Source organism: Sapajus apella, unplaced genomic scaffold (genome assembly GCF_009761245.1).
Source record: "Sapajus apella isolate SASKATOON/1434 unplaced genomic scaffold, GSC_monkey_1.0 scaffold12, whole genome shotgun sequence".
Lineage (NCBI taxonomy): Eukaryota > Metazoa > Chordata > Mammalia > Primates > Cebidae > Sapajus > Sapajus apella.
This window is the reverse complement of record NW_022436952.1, coordinates 8,156,424-8,178,496: the sequence shown is the minus strand read 5'-3', so window position 1 is coordinate 8,178,496 and position 22,073 is coordinate 8,156,424. Positions and strand designations below refer to the sequence as shown.

The following is a 22,073-nucleotide window of genomic DNA, read 5'->3' as shown; positions in this document are numbered from 1 at the left end:
TCATATGGACCCAAGAAAGAGCTTATAGAGCCAAGACAATCCTAAGCAAAAAGAACAAAGCTGGAGGTATCATGTTACCCTACATCAAACTATACTACAGGGCTACAGTAACCAAAACAGCATGGCACTGGTACAAAAACAGACACATAGAACAATGGAACAGAATAGAGAACTCAGAAATAAGACCACACATTTACAACCATCTGATCTTCAACAAACCTGACAAAAACAAACACTGAGGAAGTGTTCTCTATTTAAGAAATGGTGCTGGGAGAATTGGCTAGCCACATGCAAAAAATTAAAACTGGACCCCTTCCTTACACCTTATACAAAAATAACTCAAAAGGTTTTTCTTTTCTTCTCCTTTTTTTTTTTTTTGAGATGGAGTCTTGCTCTGTCACCCAGGCTGGAGAACAGTGGCAAGATCTTGGTTCACTGTAATCTCCACCACCTGGGTTCAAACGGTTCTCCTGCCTCAGCCTCTTATGTAGCTGGGATTACAGGCGCCCACCACAACACCCAGTTAATTTTTGTATTTTTAGTAGAGACAGGGTTTCACCACGTTAGCCAGGCTGGCCTCGAACTCCTGGCCTCAGGTGATCCTCAGCCTCCCAAAGTGCTGAGATTACAGGCATGAGCCACTTCACCCGACCACTCAGGTTAAAGACTTAAATGTAAAACCCCAAACTATAAAAAGCCCCCCTAGAGGGTCTTCTTTTTCCGACAGCTGCCAGGGGAGCTCTGCACGCCATGACACGTCCTGCCCGTCTGTCTCCGAGGGTCATCGCCAGCCACAGCCATGCCATGACCACCCCGCAGATCGTCCTCTAGGGCCTAGACCCATGGGGCTTCCACCTCGTGGGCAGCAAGGCCTTTGAACGGCCTCTCGCCATTTCCTGCGTCACTCCTGGAAGCAAGGTGGCTCCAGCTAATTTATGTATCGGAGATGTAATCACAGCCATTGATTCGGAAAATACCAGCAATATGACGCGCTTGGAAGTTCAGAACAGAATCAAAGGCTGCACAGACTACATGACTCTCACTTAGCCAGATCCAAACATAAAGTCTGGTCTCCTCTGGTGACGGGGGACGGGAAGTGCATCCATGCAAGATGAATTAAGCCTCTGAACCCCAGAGGTCCTGCACACAGGAAGAGCCCACAACTGAAGTGCTACGCCCTTTACTGCCTTGCCCACCTCCAACACTACTGCCAGGGTCATCACAAACCAGTACAACAACCCAGCTGGCCTCTACTCTTCTGAAAGTATCTCCAAGTTCAACAAGGCCCGGGAGTAAGACTGTTGCCGCCAGCCAGGTGGAGGCGAACAGCAGACCCTTAGACCATGCTCAGCCTCCAAGCGGTCTTGTCATCGACAAAGAATCTGAAGTTTACAAGATGCTTCAGGAGAAACAGCAGTTGAATGAGTCCCTGAAACAGTCCACGTCTTTCTTGGTTTTGCAGGAAATCCTGGAATCTGAATAAAAAGGGGATCCCAACAAGCCTCAGGATTCGGAAGGGTTAAAGCTCCTGTCACTAAAGTGGCTGCGTCGATTGGAAATGCTTGGAAATTGCCTATGTGTGACAGATGTGGCCCTGGGATTGTCGTGTGTTTGTGAAACTTCAGGACTGTCACTGCTACCCCGAGTGTTACGTATGCACTGACTGTGGCACTGAGTTGAAACAGAAGAGCCATTTCTTTGTGGAGGATCAAATCTACCCTGAGAAGCATGCCTGGGAGTGAGTCACACCACCCAAGGGCTAGGAAGTGGTCACCGTGTTCCCCAAGTGACGCAGCAGATCGGACCACTGTTCTCCAGCCGGCCTCTGCTGCAGCTTTGTCTCTGTGTTCTGGCCCTCTCCTCTATGGAAGCTTCTCTGCTTACTTTGGTTTTCCCCCTGCTCGGGAAACGCTGAGTCCCTGCCTTGGTTAATTGACTCACACCGGCTATGTGATACCGGCTTTTACAATGAAAGGAAAACTGTTTCGTTCAGTGTCCCCTTGCCAGCAACACGGTGTCCCCTCCTCCCCTCGGTTCTCTGCTGCATTTGGACGTCAGCCAAATTTGAACCCAATCAAATATAATGTGTCTGACATTGATTTTGTTTTTACTCAATAAACTTATACACTCAAAAAAAAAAAAAAAAAAACCCTAGGAGAAAATCTAGACAGTGCCATCTAGGACACAGACATGGGTGAAGGTTTCATGACAAAACCATTAAAAGCAATTGTAACAAAAGCAAATATTGGCAAATGGGAATTGAACTTAAGAGCTTCTGCACAGCAAAAGAAACGATCTTCAGACCGAACCAACAACCTACAGAATGGGAGAAAATTTTCGCAGCCTATCCATCAGAGAGGTCTAATATCCAGTGTCTGCAAGGAACTTAAACAAATTTACAGGAAAAAAACAAATAACCTCATTAAAAAGTGGACAAAGGACACGAACAGACACTTCTCAAAAGAATTCATTTATGTGGCCAGCAAACAAAAAAAAGCCCGACACCACTGATCATTAGAGAAATGCAAAGCAAAACCACAGTGAGATACTATCTCATGCTAGGCAGAACAGCAATTATTAAAACATCGAGAAACAATAGATGCTGGGGAGGCCGCAGAGAGATACGAACTTTTACATTGTGGGTGGGAATGTAAATTAGTTCAACCAGTGTGGAAGACAGTGGGGCGATTCCTCGAAGACCTAGAACCAGAAATATCATTTGAGCTAGTAATCCCATTACTGGGTATATACCCAAAGGAATACAAATCATTCTATTATAAAGGTACATGAACACGTATGTTCACTGCAGCACGATTCACAATAGCAAAGACATGGAATCAACCCAAATGCCCATCGATGATAGAATGAATAAAGAAAACATGGTACATATATACCATGGAATATTATGCAGCCATGAAAAGGAATGAGATCATGTCCTTTGCAGGGACATGGATGGAGCTGGAAGCCATTATTCTCAGCAAACTAACACTGGAACAGGAAACCAAACACTGCATGTTCTCACTCATAAGTGGGAGCTGAACAATGAGAACACATGGACACAAGAAGGGAGGCAACACATACTGAGGCTTGACAGGGGAGAGGGTGAGGGGAGCGAGAGCATCAGGAAAGGTAACTGATGCATGCTGGGCTTATTACTCAGGTGATGGGTTGACAGGAGCAGCAAATCACCATGGGCACATGTTCACCTGTGTAACAAACCTGCACATCCTGCACAGGTACCTCAGAGCCTAAAATAAAACTAAATACTTTTTTTTTTTTTTTTTTTTTTGTAGAGACAGCATCTCATTATTTTGCTCAGGCTGGTCTTGAACTCCTGGTCACAAGTGATTCTTCTGCCTTGGCCTCTCAAAGTGCTAGGCTTACAGGCATGAGCCACCATGCCTGGCCAAACTGTACGCTTTAAATGAATACTTGTATAATATGTGAATTATATTTCCATAAGGCTATAAAAAATAAACACAAGCAAGGGGTATGAATCTATCATCAAACAAGTTTGGGAAATGCTAAGAAGAGGGCTGTTGCTAGGCATTACCACGTGACAGAAGCCCATGCCTATAGTCCCAGCTGCTCAGGAGGCTGTGGCAGGAGGATCCCTTGAGCCCAGGAGTTTGAATCCAGCGTCATGTTAGCGATATAGCGAGACCCTGTCTATAAACAAGAAAACAAAGAGGGTATTGTTTGCTTTGGGATTTCTCTGAGCCTTGCATGTGCTAATGTGCATTGGCAGAGTCCTGGAGCAGGTTCGGGTATACATCATGTTCCAAAACTTTGACCCTGGTTCAACCGAGGAACCTCTCCTAACCTCTCACAAAATGCTTTTCACAGAGCACAATTTAGCAAGTTTGGCTGCAAGCAGTGGGGAGCCATTGAAGGTTCAAGCAGGGAAAGGGCCTGGTGAGCTGCACCGAGAGGGACGCCAGGCTGTGGTGGGGACATGGAAGCAGGAGGACAGCCTAGTGGCTTTGTGCCAGTGAGGTGGTAAAAAAGGATCTGAATAGACATTTCTCCAAAGAAGATATACAGACGGCCAAAAGGCATACAAAAAGATGCTCAATATCATTAGTCATCAAGGAAATGCAACTCAAACCATACTGAGATACCACTTCACACCCACCAGGTGTGGAGGCAGGGGTGGTAGGGCTTCGAGCACAGTGTTCAGCGGGGACTACCCTGCCACTTCTCGCCTCCCCTCTAGGAAGGGGAGCTGCTTCTCTCCCTGCACTCCCTGACCTGAGTCTTAGGAATTCCCAGATCCGCCCTGATCCATCCTGGAGCCCCTGACTGCTTCATTGCGTCCGGAGAGGATGCTGGGGGCCCTTGTCCACCCCAGCTGTGTTTATCTCCCTCTTCCTGGAAGTGGGATGGGCACCAGACTTGCCAGGCTAGTGGGCGTGGGAGGAAGGCATCGAACCTGGGGGCGTACGGTAATCCTGGCGGCAGAGGCAACAGTGGGTGAAGCAGGTTGGCCCTATCAGGGCCAGTCGGGCTGCAGCAGTGTCTTGTCCCGTCCCAAGTTGCCGCCTTCTAGAACAGCTCTCTTTCTCCCAGGCCATGAGAAACATGCCTGGAGCGTGGAGCTAAGGGAACTTGGAGAAGGAAAATTGGCCTTTAAGTCTTTTTTTTTTTTTTTTTTTTGAGACAGAGTCTCATTCTATCATCAGGCTGGAGTGCAGTGGTGCAATCTCGGCTCACTGCAATCTCTGCCTCCTGAGTTCAAGCGATTCTTCTGCTTCAGCCTCACGAGTAGCTGGGATTACCGGTGCTCACCACCACACCTGGCTAGGTTTTTGTATTTTAGTAGAGGCGGAGTTTCACCATATTGGCCAGGATGATCTCAATCTCCTGACCTTATGATCTACCCGCCTCGACCTCTCAAAGTGCTGGGATTACAGCTGTGAGCCACTGCGCCCAGCCTAGCCTTTGTCTTAAAAGTCTTAGTCATCCTGGTTGCCATTTATTGAGTACTTACTACATATACTACCTTGTGCTAAGCGCTTTGCTGCATATCTCATCCTACGCTTAAAAAAATCCTCGTTTCCCCATTTGACAGATGAGGAAAATGAGCCTTAGAGGATTTCAATAGCTTGCTCAGTTTTATCCAAGGAAGTGGGCCAAAGGAGTCTCATGAAACTAGATTAGAAATCGAGTTCTGGACAGGGGAGGAAGATCGGAAAAGTACATACGGCCACCTTCTTCCAGCTCTCCTGCTCCACAGCCCAGCCCAGTGCAGCCCCGCATCCACGGCCTCTCCCAGGGCCCTAGGAGTGGAGCCCGGGAACACCCTGAGACGACCTCAAAATTCCCAGCTGCCTGGTATGGTAAGTGTTCAGAGACTTCTTTCAAAAGACATCCTTGTCTTGATCTGAGGCCACAGGAGAGGAGTAAATGTCAGGAAAGGCCGAGAGGCTGGGCCCGCTCCAGGCTTCTACTAGGACAGAGAAGGGGACCCCAAGGAGTTTAGGGATATCCACCAGGATTGAGCCCTTGGACAGGGTGACAGCAGGCAGAAGCTCTCCAGGAGAGGGTGCAGCAGGGTGGGGTGAGGAGCACCGTTAACTTCCCAAAGGGCAGACCCATTCATTGCCATCCCAGAACCATGGAAGGGGGTCCTGGAAGGGCAGAAACTATATTTCAGAAAGAACATTCATTAACAAGGGATTCTGTGCCTGAGAGGGAAGGCTCAGGTGTCCAGGCTGGAGGAGATGCTGGCTGGGCTGGAGGCAGGGGGATGGCTGAGAGGGTGCGGCCCCCTCGAGACGGAGACGGTTCTCCTGCCTGTGGCCAAACCCAGTCAAGGACCCTGCAGTCTGGACCCCTAGGTCCTTGATGCTGTCTCAGCTCAGAGGCAGGGGGCTGGACACCGTGGCCCCCTCCCGTAAGCCTTCTGGGTTGCAGGAGAGAGTTGGCTGGGGAGAAGGAGCATCATTAATGCCCCCAAATATTTACAGTGTTCTTAGCGCTGGGCCTGCAGCCAAGGCCCTTGGTCAGGCCCCGGACTGTGTCCTTTACTCATGCCTCACTCAGGCAAGCAAGCCTTGGACACAGGGAGGGGAGGCCAGAGGAGGCAGGCGCCTGGCTTGTCCTGCCTGGGGGAGGTGGCGCAGGAGAACAGTAGCCCACTGCCTGCTGTGATCCCTCCCCCAGCCCACCCGCCTGCCAGGAATCTGGCTGTGCCCTAGATGCTCATGGCCTGCTCCCCAAGGAGAGATAGAGAAGCGAGGGCCAGGAGTAGTCTCTTGTCTTGTTCTTCCAGGCTCCCAAGATAGGGGTGGGAGCAGTGTCTCTTGTCTCCCTGGCTCAGATTATCCAGCCCCCAAGAATGGGGGCTCCCCCAGGGCCAGGCTGGGTCAGACAAGCTGCTGCCTGCCTTACATCCTGGGCGGAAAACGGTCCCTAGAGGCAGAGCCGACAGGAAAAAATACCCAAGGAGCTTGACAGAAATGGGGCCACTGCCCTGGGCCCACTGGCCACTTCCCAAGGCACATGGCTGCATCCCACACCCAAACTACTGGAGGGTCCGGGGAGGCTGTGGTAGGTGCCCAACAATCAGGCCTGTGCCGCCCCCCAAGCTGCGCAGCCAGGCCCCACTCCAGGCCCTGCCCACGTCCCTCTGGGAGTCTCCCCTGCTCCATGTGCTCTGCCTCCGTGACCCACCTCCTGCTCCTATTCCTGTCTCCCTCTCCCTCTCTGTCCCCCTCTCTCTTCATCTCTCCTGTCTGCACAGACAGGCTGGGACAGGAATCCAGGTGCCACTCGCTCAAAAGAGGTTTGGAGGGAGGAGGGGAACCAGGCCAGGCGAGGTAGTGGCCGATGTCCTTGGCATGTCAAGGGCCCAGACCCTCAGCCTTCCCTGTCCTTTTCAGGCCTCCACCCCTGCCCTGGGACGTTTGGGGTGGAAACATAGGAACAAACAGTCTCCCTCTCCCCCTGAGTGAGGTTTAAGGAGATAAAGCTGGATTTCAACCACGCCTCTCCTGAGTGGGTAATCACCTGCTCCCTGGCCCCATCAGCCCCTGAGGACAATGGGGGAGCTGTCTCATCTGCCCCTGGGGAGCCCTCATTCTGTCTCCTGGTCAGTCTGGGAAGGGCTGTCAGCCTGAGATACTCTAGGTGCCTCGGGGGCAAAGGACGGGATCTACCCATCCACCACCTCTCCTCCCCGACAGGACTTTCCAGGCCAACACTGGACCACAGGGGAGGGTGGGAGCGGGGAGGTGGGAGGGGTCCCCAATTCCTGCGCATCCAGGATGGGGCAACTGGCTGGTCCTTCCACACCTTTTGCAAGTACTAAGCCGGGGCAGCGAGGACAGGTCCACCCAGGCTTCAGGGCTTTGGGGGACAGTGCGGCCTTCGTGGGAGCTCTAAACACCCCTGCCCAGCCCCGCCTCTCCTTTTCCTCCCCCAACTTCTGAAGATCCTGTCTCTCCCAGGCTTCTGCTCTCTGCCACCCTCCCTCCCTCAGGAAGTCTAGGAGGCAGCAGGCTGGGGAGCTGATACTGCGGCCAGGGAGATGAGTGAGGAGTTTACCCACAGTCCTCATTTGCCTCTCACCATTTGGAGACTGCAGACTCTGAAACCTTGGCTCGGGCCAGACCTCACCTGTCACGGAGCTTTCCCAAGGGGAGCTTGGGCTGGCCAGGGGTGCGTGAAGCTCCTCTCTAGTTGGCCAGGGTGCTGGTGAGCAGCTACCCTGCACAAAGTCCACGTGGGGCTCCCTGGAGGAGAGCCCAAGGAGCCCATCCACCCCTGCCACTCAGATGCCAGTCAGTGCTGGGGGAGACAGGCAGGGCAGGGCCCCACTCAGGCTGGAAGACGGGACTTGGTATGGTCTGTGTGCTGAGGGTTGGGGATGGGGATGAGGAAGGAGACAGCCTCTTTGATGAGGACATCTGGGAAGGCTGCCTGGAGGAGGTGGCATTTGGAGATAAGTCTTGATGAGGAGGGTTCCATCAAAGCAGTCTCCCATCTCTCTTAGGGGCTCTGTTCACCACTGTTCACTCCCCAACCGCACACCAACCTGGAGCCTCCTCCCCCACCAGGAGCAAAGCAGCTCCTAACACTCCTGCCAGCTCCCCAGGGTGCTTGCGTCTTCTACCCCACCCCATGACCTCCCAGCTATGCACCTGTGGGTATGTGGTGGGGCCTCTCCAGGCCTCCTCTGTGCACTGCAGACACTAAAGCGCCACCTCCTGCGGTTTTCCTGCTGGTGGACTGTGGTCATGCCTCCACAGCTCAGTCAGAAGTGAGCCCCAGCCTGATCAAAGGCTTCAGAATCTTTGTAGCCACCAAATAGTGAGAGGCAGATGATAGTATGGGTAAACCTCTTTCTCCCCGCTCACCTCCCTGGCCTGTGGTATCAGCTGCCCCTTGACTGGTTGCAATCAGCAGGCCACTTGTTCCTGGCTGCTCAGGGCCAGTTGATTCTTTCCTTGGGGACTGGGACCTGCCTGGAATCCCTTGCTTCTTTGGGGGTCAGAATCCTTCCATCCAAGGACAGGTCCAGGAGGGGAATGGGTGGGGTGGGGAGAACTCTCCTTCAATCCTCCAGATGTCAGTGGGGAGAATCGCCATCACCAAGTCTGCGTTCATGTCTGGCCAGGGAGACTGACCTTCTACAGCCTTAGCTAGTGTGGGCAGGAGCTTGTAGAAAAGTGGCTGGGCTGGGTCGGCCCTAAACCACATCTAAATTTCCCCTGCCGCTTTTATGTGAAAACCAAGGCTCCATCACCTGGGCAGCTGAGTCCACCACGCCTCAGGCTCTCCTTCAATTCTAACGTTTAGAAGACATACCCAGGCCAGGTGCAGGAGTTCTCGCCTGTAATCCCAGCACTTTGGGAGGCAGAGGTGGGCGGATCACTTGATGTCAGGAGTTCAAGACCAGCCTGGCCAACATGGAGAAACCCTGTCTCTACTAAAAATACAAAAATTAGCCAGGTGTGGTGGTGCACACCGGTAGTCCCGGCTACTTGGGAGGCTGAGGCAGGAGAATCGCTTAAACAAGGAAGGTGGAGGTTGCAGTGAGCCAAGATCACACCACAGCACTCCAGACTGGGTGACAAAGTGACCCCATCGCAAATAGACACACACACACACACACACACACTCTCTCTCTCTCTCTCTCTCTCTATCTTGCGCTCGTGCGCAGCTTGAGTGTTGCCCTCACCCCAGCCTCCCTGACCTGCCCTCTGCCTCTCACCTGTGGGCTGTTTGCTCTGAACAGTCAGCCCAGGTGTGGAATGCAGCCCCCCTTTCCTTTAATTCCTCCCTAAATATTCTTCACCCAAGGCAGTGAGGGTGGGGGATGATTCCTGAGGGATGGGGGATGGAGGAGGAAGGAACCTGCTTTCCCACCCATCACTGAATGCTCAACTCCAAGGCCGTGTTTGCATCTTGCTCTGGTCGCTTACCACCTTCTTTTCTTGGTTTTCAGTCTCTCTGTGTCTCTGTCCATCTCTCTGTCCGTCTGTCTGTGTCTCTGTCCATCTCTCTGTCCATCTCTCTGTCCATCTGTCTGTGTCTCTGTCCATCTCTCTGTGTCTCTGTCCGTCTCTCGGTCTGTCTCTTTCTCCACATCTATCCTCAGGAATTCTCTCCTGAGTGGTCTCCTGAAACCCAGAGTTCTCCCAGGCTATTAGCTAGATCCTCTCTCTCTCTCTTTCTCTCTCTCTCTCTCTCTCTCTTTCTCTCACATCCCAAGAGAGCTCAGCATGGTATTTCCTAGTTCTGCTGCCAGCTTTTGCAATAATGTGTGTGTGTATGCATGTGTGTGTTCGTGTGTGTGTGTGTGTGTGTGTGTGTGTGTGTTTCTATTCCACACAGTTAGGGAAAGTGAACCCAGAAGAGAAGGTCACTTGCCCCAGGACCTTACAGAGTGAGGAATGAAGAAGGAATAAGAATCTAAGACTTTTAACTTCCCGTGTAAGAACTGCGTGACTCTGGGCAAGTCAATGCGTCTCTCTGGGCCGCAGTTTGATTTGATTTGATTTTAATGGAAATGTTTTATTGAAGTGTAATGCAGATAGAAAAGTGGATGGATTTTCACCAAATGGACACGCCTGTGTAGTCCGAACCCAGGTTGAGAAATATAATATTTCCAGCATCCCCCAAGCCCTCTTGTACCTCCTCCCAATTTCTTCCTTCCTAGAAGGCAGCAGTCATCTTGACCTCTACCACCATAGGTTAATTCTGCTGGTTCTTGAACTTTTGATCAGCAGAACCACAGCATATGCGTTCTCTTGTGTCTGGCGGTTTGGGCTCAACATTAAGCCTATGGCATTCGCCCACCTTGTTTCCTGTAGTTAGTTTGTTCCTTCACGTTGCCGGACGCCCTCGTAGGAACACGCCGCCATTTATTTATTCATTCTACTGCTGATGGACATCTGGAGTTTTTCAGTTCAGGGCTGTTGACGATAGTGCTATGGTGAACATTCTTGTGCATGTTTTTTTGGGGCACGATGAATACTTTTCTGTTGGATACCTGCCCAGATATGGAATTGCTGGTCAGAGAGGCTGCATATGCTCAGCTTTAGTTGACGCTGTTGTGAAGTTTTTCAGAGTGGTTGTGCCAAGCCACACTCCCACTGGCTGGTACAAGAGTGTTACTTGCTACACACCCTGGCCAATCTTCAGAAGTCAGTTGTTTTCATTTTAGCTCACTGTACATTTTGCATTTCCCTAGTGACTTACGGTATTGAGCATCTTTCCATATGATTCCAGGGCATTTGGAAAGGCTTGTAGGAGGTAGCCTGCCCATTTCCACTGAGTTATCTGTCTCTTTCCTATTGATCTCTTAGTGTTCTTTATGTGCTCAAGATACAAGCCTTTTGTGCTGCAAATTTCTTCTCCAACTCTGAAGCTTTCCTTTTCACTTTCTTTTTTTTTTTGAGACAGAGTTTCACTCTTGTTGCCCAGGCTGGAGTGCAGTGGCGTGATCTCTGCTCACTGAAACCTCCGCCTCCCAGGTTCAAGAAGGTCCTGCCTCAGCCTCCCAAGCAGCTGGGATTACAGGCATGTGCCACCACGCTCAGCTAATTTTGTATTTTTAATAGAGACGAGGTTTCACCATGTTGATCAGTCTGGTCTCGAACTCCTGATCTCGTGATCCACCCACCTTGGCCTCCCAAAGTGTTGGGATTACAGGCGTGAGCCACCACACCCAGCCGAAGTTCTAATTTTCATGGAGAATAATTTATCAAGTTTTTTTCTTTATGGCTAGAACTTTTTGTGTCCTGTTTAGGAAATTTAGCTCCCCAGGAGGCTGAAGCAGAAGGATCACTTGAGCCCAGGAGTCCGAGGCCAGCCTGGGTAACATGGTGAAACCCAGTCTCTACAAAAAAAAGAAAAAATAATACAAAAATTAGCCGGGCGTGGTAGCATGTGGCTATCGTCCCAGCTACCCAGGAGGCTGAGGCAGGAGGATTGCTTGAGCCCAGGAGTTTGAGACCAACTTGGACAACGTGGTAAAACACAGTCTCTACCAAAAAATACAAAAATTAGCCCGGCGTGGTGGCATGTGGCTATAGTCTCAGCTACTCAGGAGGCTAAGGTAGAGGTGGATGGATTGCTTGAGCCCGGGAGGTTGACCATGCAGTGAGCTAGGATCGCACTACTGCGCTCCAGCCTGGGTGACAGAGCGAGACCCTGTCTCAAAAACCAAGCAAACGACAGCAACATTAACAAAACTTTGCCCATCCAAGGTCATGAAGACATTCTGTTTTTTTTCTAGTTGTTTTACCTTTTACATTTAGATCTATAATCCATCTAGAATTTTATGTTTGTTTATGATGTGACATAGGGAACAAGATACCTTTTCTCCACATGAATATCCAATTGCCCAGCACCATTTTTTGAAAAGAGCCTTCTGGGCTGGGCACGGTGGCTCTCGTTATAATCCCAGCACTTTGGGAGGCTGAAGCGGACAGATCACGTGAAGTTGGGAGTTCGAGACCAGACTGACCACCATGGAGAAACCCCATCTCTACTAAAAATACAAAATTAGCTGGGTGTAATGGAGCACACCTATAATCCCAGCTACTTGGAGGCTGAGGCAGGAGAATTGCTTGAACCCAGGAGGCGGAGGTTGTGGTGAGCCGAGGTCATACCAATGCACTCCAGCCTGGGCAACAAGAGCAAAACTCCATCTCAAAAAAAAAAAAAGACTATTCTTTCCCCGTATAGCTTAGCAGTATTGCCTTTGTCAGAAATCAAATCACCTGCGTGGATTCACTTCAGGACCCTCTATTCTGTCCCACGGGCTCTCTGTTCTATCCTTGCACCAATATCACGTTGTCTTACTATCTAGTACTGGAAGTCTCACAGCTGTGCTCTTCTGAAAGAATGTCTTGGCTATTCTTGGTGCTTTCCATTGCCATACCAATTTTAGAATCAACTTATCGATTTCTGCATGCACACACAGGCACACACACACATTGCTGCCAGGATTTTGATTGGAATTGCATTGAATCTATAGATTGATTTGGGGAGGATTTACAAGATGGAGCCTTCCAATCCATGAACATTAATTTAGATTATCTTTAAATGTATTTATTTTTTTTTGAGGCACGGTCTTACTCTGTCACCCAGGCTGGACTATAGTGGCACAATCATGGCTCACAGCAGCCTCACCTCCTGCACACAACTGATCCTCCCACCTCGGCCTCCTACAGGTGCACAGCACCACACCAGACTAATTTTTGTATTTTTTTAGAGTGGATTTCGCTACGTTGCACAGGCTGGTCTCGAACTTGTGGGCTCACGTGATCTGCCTGCCTTGGCCTTTCAAAGTATTAGGATTACAGGCATGAGCGACCACTCCTGGCTAGATATTGTATTTATCAAAGATGTTTTGCAGTTGTCTGTGCAGCGAGGGAGCTTCACTGTTTGGGTTAGATTTATTTTTCTGTATTTGATATTTTTATGGTGTATAAATGATGTCCTTTTAATTTCTTTCCCTAATTGTGTGTTGGTAGAAAAATATTTGATTGGTTCCTTTTTTTTTTTTTTTTTTTGAGATGGAGTTTCGCTCTTGCTGCCCAGGTTGGAGTGCAATGGGTAATCTCGGCTCACTGCAACCTCCGCCTCCTGGGTTCAAGTGATTCTCCTGCCTCAGCCTCCCAAGTAGCTAGGATTAAAAGCATGTGCCACCATGCCCAGCTAATTTTGTATTTTTAGTAGAGACAGGGTCTCACTATGTTGTCCAGGCTGGACTCAAGCTCCTAGGCTCAAGGGATTCTCCTGCCTGCCTCAGCCTCTCTACTAGCTGGGACCACAGACGGGGTCTATCATGTGGGGCTTAGTAATTCTAATATCAATGGGGAAAAATTTATCAAGTTTTTTTTCCTTTATGGTTAGTACTTTCTGGGTCCTGTTTAGGAAATCTTGTTATTCAGGAGGCTGAGGCAGGAGGATTGCTTGAGCCCAGGAGTCCAAGGCCAGCCTGGGCAACATAGTAAGACACCACCTCTATTTAAAGAAAAAAAAAAAAAAAAAGAAATCTTTGCCGACTCCACTCCAGCAACGTTTGATTTTTTTTTTAATACTGATTTCGTGTCCAGTGAGCTTACTCAATTTACTTATTTATTCTAATAGCGTGTCTGTATATTGTGGGGGATTTGGTCTATGTATCATGATGTCATCTAAATATTGGCAGTTTTATTTCTCCCTTTACAAATCTCACAACGTTTTTTGAGCCCTATTCCCCTGCCTGAGGCCTCCCGTGTGGTGTCGTGCTGGATGGAGTGTAAGGGTGGACTTCCCGGCTGCCTCCTGATCCTAGCAGAAAGCTTTGAATGCTTCACCACTCAGCCTAATGGACTGTGTGTATATATTTCAGATACTCCTCATAGTACTACTTTTTCAGACATACCTTGCTGATAAGAGAAGGATCTGAGGGGCTGGGGTAAGGAGCACTACTTTGAGGTCGGGGAACCCCTGGGAGGGGCCTGTTGCTTGCTCAATTAAAAAGCAAAACAGGGCCAGGCGCGTTGGCTCATGCCTGTAATCCCAGCGCTTTGTGAGGTCGAGAATGGTAAATCACTTGAGGTCAGGAGTTTGAGACTGGCCTGGCCAACATGGCAAAACCTTGTCTCTACTAAAAATACAAAAATTAGCCAGGCATGGTGGTGTGGTTTGTAGTCCTAGCTACTCCAGAGGCTAAGGCAGGAGAATCACTTGAGCCTGGGAGGCGGAGGGTGCAGTGAGATCACGTGACTCCACTCCAGCGTGGGCAACAGAATGAGACTTTATTAAAAAAAAAAAAAAAGAAAAAGAAAAGCAGGAACTGGACCCTGCCTGTAATCCCAGCACTTTGGGAGGCTGAGGTGGGAGGATCGCTTGAGCCCAGTAGTTCAGGGCTGCAGTCAGCTAGGATGGCACCATTGCATTCCAGCCTGGGTGACAGAGACTCCATCTCTTAAAAATAAAAAAAGAAATAAACAAAATGGAGTTGTCTCCAAAGGGGGACACCTCTCTGACAACTCTCTCTACATCCTCCATCAAAACGTGCTCAGGACGTCTGTCTTGTCCGGGGCTGTTGTGTGTCCCCTCTGGCTCTGGAGCACAAGGCTGTGCCAGTCCATTCCTGTTACTCCTCCGGGAGCTGAGGCTCTGAGCAGGGTGGTGACTAGCTTCGGTCCCACAGCAAATAAGTGGCAGAGCCAGAACTGGAACTTGAGGTTCCTGGAGCCCGGCTTCACTTTCGCCACTGCACTGAGATCAAGAGCTGGGAGGTGGCCAGAGGGCAGAGGGAGAGGCATGTGAGTATTTCAGGAACGGGACAACTTTGTCCAGGTACTGGACCCAGTGCCCACAGATGTGCATAAACAAGGTAGGTGGGGCTGGGCGCGGAAGTTCATGCCTGTGATCCCAGCACTTTGGGAGGCCAAGGCAGGTGGATCACAAGGTCAGGAGATCAAGACCATCCTGACTAAGATGGTGAAACCCCATCTCTACTAAAAATACAAAAAATTAGCTGGGTGTGGTGTCACATGCCTGTAGTCCCAGCTACTCGGGAGGCTGAGAGAGGAGAATCACTTTACCCCGGGAGACGGAGGTTGCAATGAGCCGAGATCAAGCCACTGCACTCCAGCCTGGTGACAGAGTGAGACTTGGTCTCAAAAAAAAAAAAAAAAAAAAAAAAAAAGGAAGGTAAGTGGACAGACCCTCCTTCAGCAGGAGAAGAGCAGGATCCAGGTGGGCGGGAGGCAGGTGAGCAGCTGGCCCTCAAATCTAGTCCTGTGCTATCTGGAAGGAGGATCTGGGAAGTCTCCCCAGGGCAGCATGGAGACCTAGAGCATCAGGGTTTGCTCCGTCCCCACTAAGGCCCTTGAGAGGACTATAGAGAGCCCAGTGCTCCCAGGAGGAGCCCGCGGCCAGAGAGGGCAAGTCCTGGCCGCATAAGGAGATGGCACAGAGCTGCCCACACCAAACCCAGCGTGCTTGGCTGTCCAGAACAGGGACAGTGCCTCAGTGCCCTGAGGCAGGGGGGAGGAAATGGAAAGGAAAGACAGGTCAGGAAAGGGAAGACAGTCCTGGGAGGTGGGAGCTAGACAGGGGGTCTGAGGTGTGAGGGCCCAGGAGGGACATGGAGGGGAGCTGAGCCCAGGGTGGGGAGGGTGGGGATGGAGCAAACCCAGATCCAGGATGTCAGAGGCAAGCGGCATTCTTCCTCCCTGGCCAGCCCCTCCCCCACCCTGCCCACTGGGAATGTGCGGAATGTGATGAGCTGGTAGGATCCTGACTCCCACTCCACCTGGCACAGAGGCGCACGGTGGGGCGCTATGCCACCCCCACGTATCACGGGGGGTTTTCTTGGGGGTGGGGTGGGGAAGATTTCAATGGATATAACCCTAATATAGAAACTGTGTGGAGGACCTGGGGGAGGGGTGCCTATCATGTGGGTCAGATGCCAGGGCTGTGGGCATGGCCAGATGCTTTCTTGCTGAGCTGCTGTGAGTCAGAAGGCACGGGGCCTGGGTTGGTAGTTGCAGGGGTGGGGGTCGTGTTCCCAGTTGCCAGGGAAGCTGGGGCAACAGGAGAGGGGAAGAGGGAAGCAATACAGACTGGCAGCTGGCACTCTCCTGGAGGACTGGGCACTGCGGTTGCTGGGCAAGTAAGTCCTCTGGGGGCCCCAAAGAATGACTCAGCCCCTGCTGGATTTAAAGTCCCACAGAGCAGACTGGGGCTCCTATGGTCCTCACTGCAGCGGGCCCCGGGGCTCCTCTGATTCAATGCAGGGCAGTCTCAGGGCAAATGGGGATGCTGTTATGTGTCCTGTGGCATCCACGTCTGCCCCTCCCTCCCGCAGACGCGTGTGGCCCTCCTCTTTGCACAGCTGCATTCGCTCCCCTTCCTTGAGTGATGCAGCCCACCTTTGCTGAGGCTTCTCTGTGGCAGGCACTGTGCAAGGCCCTGGGGCTTGAACAGTCAATCAGCTGAGTTCCCTGCCTTCCTGGGGCTATGTGTCAGGTGGTGACAGAGCCAATAGCCAAAACATGGATGCTTCTGGCTGAATGCTGGCCTGGGAGCCGGAAGGAGGGGAGGGGCAGGGGCAAGGTTGAGGAAAGCAGAAGAGGTCCAGTGACCCTAAGGCCTGGGACCCAGTCCTGTCCCAGGGATCCACTTTCTGCCCTGAAGATGTCCGTGTCTGAGAAACACTGCAGAACAGAGCACAGGGAAGGGAGGAAGGGGGACAGAGGCGTGGACTCGTGGTTTGAGGTTGAGCCTGGTTGAAGGAAGAACAGAGATGGAGAAAACCTTATCCCCAGGGACCACTGTGCGGCTGCACCTGAGCCTCACTGTGGGCAGCCAGAACCCAGTGCGGGAGGCCAGCCAGACCTCTCAGGGCCCACTGCCCGCTGGCTCCGCTGCAGAACGGAGGGCAAGAGGCGCCATCCCTCATGGCTGCCGTGGGATCCAATCCAGGCAGCAGGCTCAGCCAGCCGCAGGCCTGACCCACAGAAACCTGACGGCCATGACCCACTCTGGTCCCAGCACCCCCGCAGGGCTGCTGAGCGGGGAGAGCCGTGTGATGTGCCCACAACAGCCACCTCTTCTGGGCCAATTTTGGTTCCTCCTCACACCTAGCACAATGCCCACTGGAACATATGAGTCAAAAATGCTTGGGGAATCAAAATTATGGCTGAATAACGAGTGAATAAATAAATGATGGATGGATAAACAAATCCATCAACCAACCAGGTATCCGAGTTCCAGCAGCTGATCCTTTAGAAGCGGGTGTGCCTGCCACCTGGTGGTGACTGAGCTAACTGCAGCCATGGTCAGGGCCCGCATCACCGGTCCCCAAGATGCAGAAGTCTGGGCTGCCACCAAGGCGGATCCCCGGGTCACCCTGCTTCTCCTCCTGCCTCCCAGCCACGCTGCCTTATTTTCCAGCACACTCAGGCAATTTTCTGTTATGTCTGAAAACTCTCCTAGGTAAGAGATTCCTCCCTCACCTGTGCCCCTCGGAAAATCCTACCTATGCTCTGACCTTTGTTTTCCTCTGGTTCTCTCTTGTCTTCCAGGCAGAAAGAGCATGAGAGGCTTCCTCCCCTCACCTGGACAGGAAGGTCAGCCGGGGAGGAGTTCAGCCTTGGACCCAACCAGCAGGAATTCTGTCTGTCCCTCCCTGTCTCTTCCCCAACTTCTAAATATGTTAAGTCAGTTGGTTTGTCTCGGGGTGGCTCATTCACTCCTGCCTCTCAATTCATGTGAAGACACTTGGCCTGCTGGCTCCAGGCAGTCCCTTGGGCACCCAGGGCCCAGAGCCACACTCTGCCATTCAGAGCAGGACAGCAGTGAGGACCCACCATGGCCGGCAGTGAAGGCAGCAGCTCCCATACAGGGAAATGCCCTGGCCTGGAGACAGGAGATGGCACTGTGTGGCTTTGAGCAGGTCGCAGGCCCCCTCTGGGCCACAGTTTCCCCCTCTGTGTAACTGGGGGTGACTCTGGCTCTGGCACTCCGTGGCTCTGCCTCTCCATGTCTGGCTGATGTCCACAGCAGTTCTTCCCTCCTTTCCACAGGCCTGGGTTTCACCGCTGTCCTCACGCCCGCTTGTCCTGCTCTCTAGCCCGAGGGCCAGCTACAGAACATATGGTGGCTTTCAGGTGTCCCTGTGCTTTCTGTCCCTGTAAGGGAGCATCCCAGGTGTGGTGATCTCGCTGGTTGCCTGTCCCTAATATCCATTCCCCTTCCTTGTTCTAGAACCCCACTTTCATGTGGGGCAGCGGGAGCCTCCAGGTCCTCAAAGGGGAAGCCCACGAATGATCACAGACCCATCTCCATGTGACTCTTTCTCCCCTGCTCTACCTGGGGACCCTGTGGCCCAGTCTGGTTGACACATAAAATGTAAGCATCACAACCGGGTGTAGTGGCACACACTTATAATCACAGCACTTTGGGAGGCTAAGGCAAGTGGATCACCTGAGGTCAGGAGTTGGAGACTGGCTTGGCCAACATGCTAAAACTCTGTTTCTACTAAAAATACAAAAATTAGCTGGGAGTGGTGGCGTGCACCTGTAATCCCAGCACTTAGGGAGGTCGAGGCAGGAGAACAATACATATATAGTTCATCACAGCAACTAACTCCGGCAAGTACCCACCATCTTCCAGGGAACAAGGCTGTGGATAGATGCTCTATGCATTAGCCAGGGAAGGAGACAGGAGGGCGGAACCTCGAGGGGAAAGGCCTCAGGGATCCCAGGGAAAGGCAGGAGGGAAAGGGGCTAACAAACGAGTGAAATAATGCAGAAAAATGTGCTTTCCAACTGTTCAGCTAAGGAAATGCTATTCATAGTAAATATCTCCTTGTCGTTGTTTTGTCCATAGGGCTGGTCATCGTGGGAGTGTGGGAGTGATGGAGAGTCCAGGTGGCTGGGTTGGAGGAGGTCAGGGAAAAGCCGCCACATTCTTGTCCACAAGGAGCTGTGAGTCTGAAAAGGAGACCCTCGAAGGACAGTGCTCTGAGAATGGGGGGCGGGGCCAGAGTAAGATTGGAGGGTGGGAGGAAGGGCCATGGGGGCTGGGCTGAGAAGGGGAGAAAGCAGGAGCAGGTCTCACTGGGAGGAGGGTGGGGAATTGCTCCCAAGTGCTGCTGGAAGTTCATTCCTGTAGCTCAAAGGTCAGCAAACTACAATCCACAAGCTAAATCCAGCTTTTGTAAACAACATTGTATTTATGGACTGTCTATGGCTGCTTCCTTGTTGAGACAGAGGTCACATGGCCTGCAAAGTCAAAAATAATTTCTCTCTGGCCTTTTACAAAGTTTGCTCATCTCTGCTGTAGCTGGTCTGTTGATTCATTCATTGAACAATTGATGGCACCTACTAGGTGCCAGGTCCAGAGTAACCCTGGCTGGAGTCATGGAGATAAGGGATGTCACCCCTGCCCTCTTGGTCCTTACACTCCAGAGGGAGAGACTGGTGGGTAGGGGCCGTCTGTCTAACCACAGGGGCTTTACCACATAAGTCAAATTGTTGCTGAGTATAGCAGTGGCCACACAATCCAATGCACCACTGAAAAGATGGAATGAATGAATGAATGCAATGTGTTAAAGGCAGGGAAAAGCACAGAGGGCTACAGGAGCCCTGAGGCAGGGCTCTCAGTGTGAGCGGCTAGGTGATATATTATGGGGGCTTCTTGGTAGTAAGGCTGGTCTCCCAGGATGAAAGGGAGTTAGCCACCTGAAGAAAGGGACCAGACAGGGAGGCGTGCACTCCCAGGGAAATGCAAGGCTCCTGGCAGGACTGGACCCCCAGAGCTGGGCAGAACTGTGGGGCTGGAGGCTGCAGGGCTGACATGCTGCTGGTTTGAGCGTGAAGTTAACGGGAGGCACCAAGGGGCTTCGGGCTGGGGCCTTGTATCACTGTTCTAGGGGAGTGGATTCTGTCACAGGATGCCTGCATGCCATCAGGGGAGAGAGGCTGAGGCCTGGGGCAGGGCAGTGCAGGGCAGTGGAATGCAGAGGATGGGGATGGAGGGAAGATTTGAAAGATACATGAGAGGCAGGACCAAGGATACCTGGGCATTGGCCAACTGTGGAGGATGAGAGCGTAGTTGGTTGAATAAACCATAGGGCTGTCAGTGAGAAGGGGAACAGTGGGGGAGGAGAATAGGGTGAAGACAGCAAGTGCAATTTCCCACAGTGGAGTATGAGCCAACTGTGGGATGTCAAGTTAGAGTCCTGAAGACAGCAGGACACGAAGCTTGGGACTCAACGGAAACGCTCGTGCTGAGCTACAGATGTGAAGGCTGTCAGAGTGGAGAGATTGTGCAAGGAACATGTGAACTGAGAGCTGAGACAGAGACAGAAGGGGAAACCAAGGATATCTTGGGGCACCTGTTAAGTGCCTGGCTGAGGACAGGGTGCTGAGGACAGAGCGGGAGCCAGATGCTGTCGCTGTCCTTCAGAGCTTACTGTCCAGTCAGCAAGCAAGGCACGTCAAGAGATCATTTCCACAGAATACAGCAAGTGAGAAATGGAGGCATGCTTGTGTGGCTCCTGGAATTTGGCCAAAAATGATTTAGCAGAAAGCATTTTGTCTCCCTGCCAGAGGCAAAATGCACAGCCCATGATGCTGGTGCCGGCCCAGCCTGTCTTCCTCTTCTGAGAAGGGCATCTTGGTTTCCCAGCAGAGAACCACTTCTCCACTCTCTGAATGGGTATGAGGGGGCTGGCTCCCCCCAGCCTCCCTCCCACACTGGGAGCAATGATCCCACATGGTCCAGGCTCTGCCACTCCCTTTGAAGACACCAAGTAGTTTGGGGACAGGTGTGTGACCCAAAGGCACCCAATGAGACTATCTCAAGGCAGTGCCGGGGACAGAAGCGCTTTCATCGCTAGGCTTGGTGAGTGAGGATAATGCAAACACAGGCTGGGAGGGGGAATCAAGGGCCCGGAGAGACAGTGTGGATGTGGTGACACTGTTTGAGCTCTTCAAAGTGAGCTCTACCCTGGCCCAGGCTGGCAGAGGCAGTGAGTCCCTTCACCCTCTGGTGACCAACTTTTTGGAATGCCAATGTAGGACACAGCTATACCAAACAAAACATGAAAAGCATAATAATATCCGGGCCCGATGGCTCACACCTGTAATCCCAGCACTTTGGGAGGCCGAGGCGGGAGGCTCACCTGAGGTCAGGAGTTCAAGACCAGCCTGGCCAACATGGCGAAACCCCATCTCTACTACAAATACAAAAAAAAAAAAAAAAAAAAAAAAAATGGCTGGATGTGGTGGTGCATGCCTGTAATCCCAGCTACTTGGGAGGCTGAGGCAGGAGAATCACTTGAACCCAGGTGGCGGAGGTTGCAGTGAGCTGAGACCATGCCATTGCACTCCAGCCTGGGCAACAAGAGTGAAACTCCATCTCAAAAAAAAAAAAAAAAAAGAAAAAAGAAGCATAATAATATTGTATGTCATATAGACACATTGTATTACTGTAATGTAAAAATCTGAACATAGGTGCTTATTTGAAATTCTATGTTATTCTCTATTATTTACTTTTCTGGTCCATAAATACTGTTATTTAAACAAAACAGCAAGAGGACTAAAAGAGGCAATTAGTACTAATTAGTAGTGGACAATTAAACAAATGATTCGTGTGAATAAACACTATTTTTATAAAGTCTCTTTCTGTCCATTTAACATTTTTCTTTTTTTTTTTTTGAGATGGAGTCTTGCTCTGTTGCCCAGGCTGGAGTGCACTGGCATGATCTCGGCTCACCGCAACCTCTGCCTCCCAGGTTCAAGCAATTCTCCTGCCTCAGCCTCTCGAGTAGCTGAGACTATGGGTGCCCCTCATTATGCCTGGCTAATTTTTGTATTTTAGTAGAGACAGGGTTTCACCATGTTGGCCAGGCTGGTCTTGAACTCCTAACCTCAGGTGATCCACCCTCCTTGGCCTCCCAAAATGCTAGGATTACAGGCGTGAGCCACCGTGCCCAGCCTTATTTTAACTCTTCTAAAATTCTTTATTAGGTATTTAAATTCTATAGGCTATACTACTCTGTGTGTGTGTGTGTGTGTGTGTGTGTGTGTGTGTGTGTGTGTGTGTGT

The 22,073-nt window shown here is 51.2% G+C and overlaps 1 pseudogene; it reads left to right on the top strand.

Annotated features, from left to right (window-relative positions):
• Positions 1-804: 804 nt before the first annotated feature.
• LOC116552631 lies at positions 805-1,922 on the top strand (annotated as a pseudogene).
• The last annotated feature ends 20,151 nt before the right edge of the window (positions 1,923-22,073 follow it).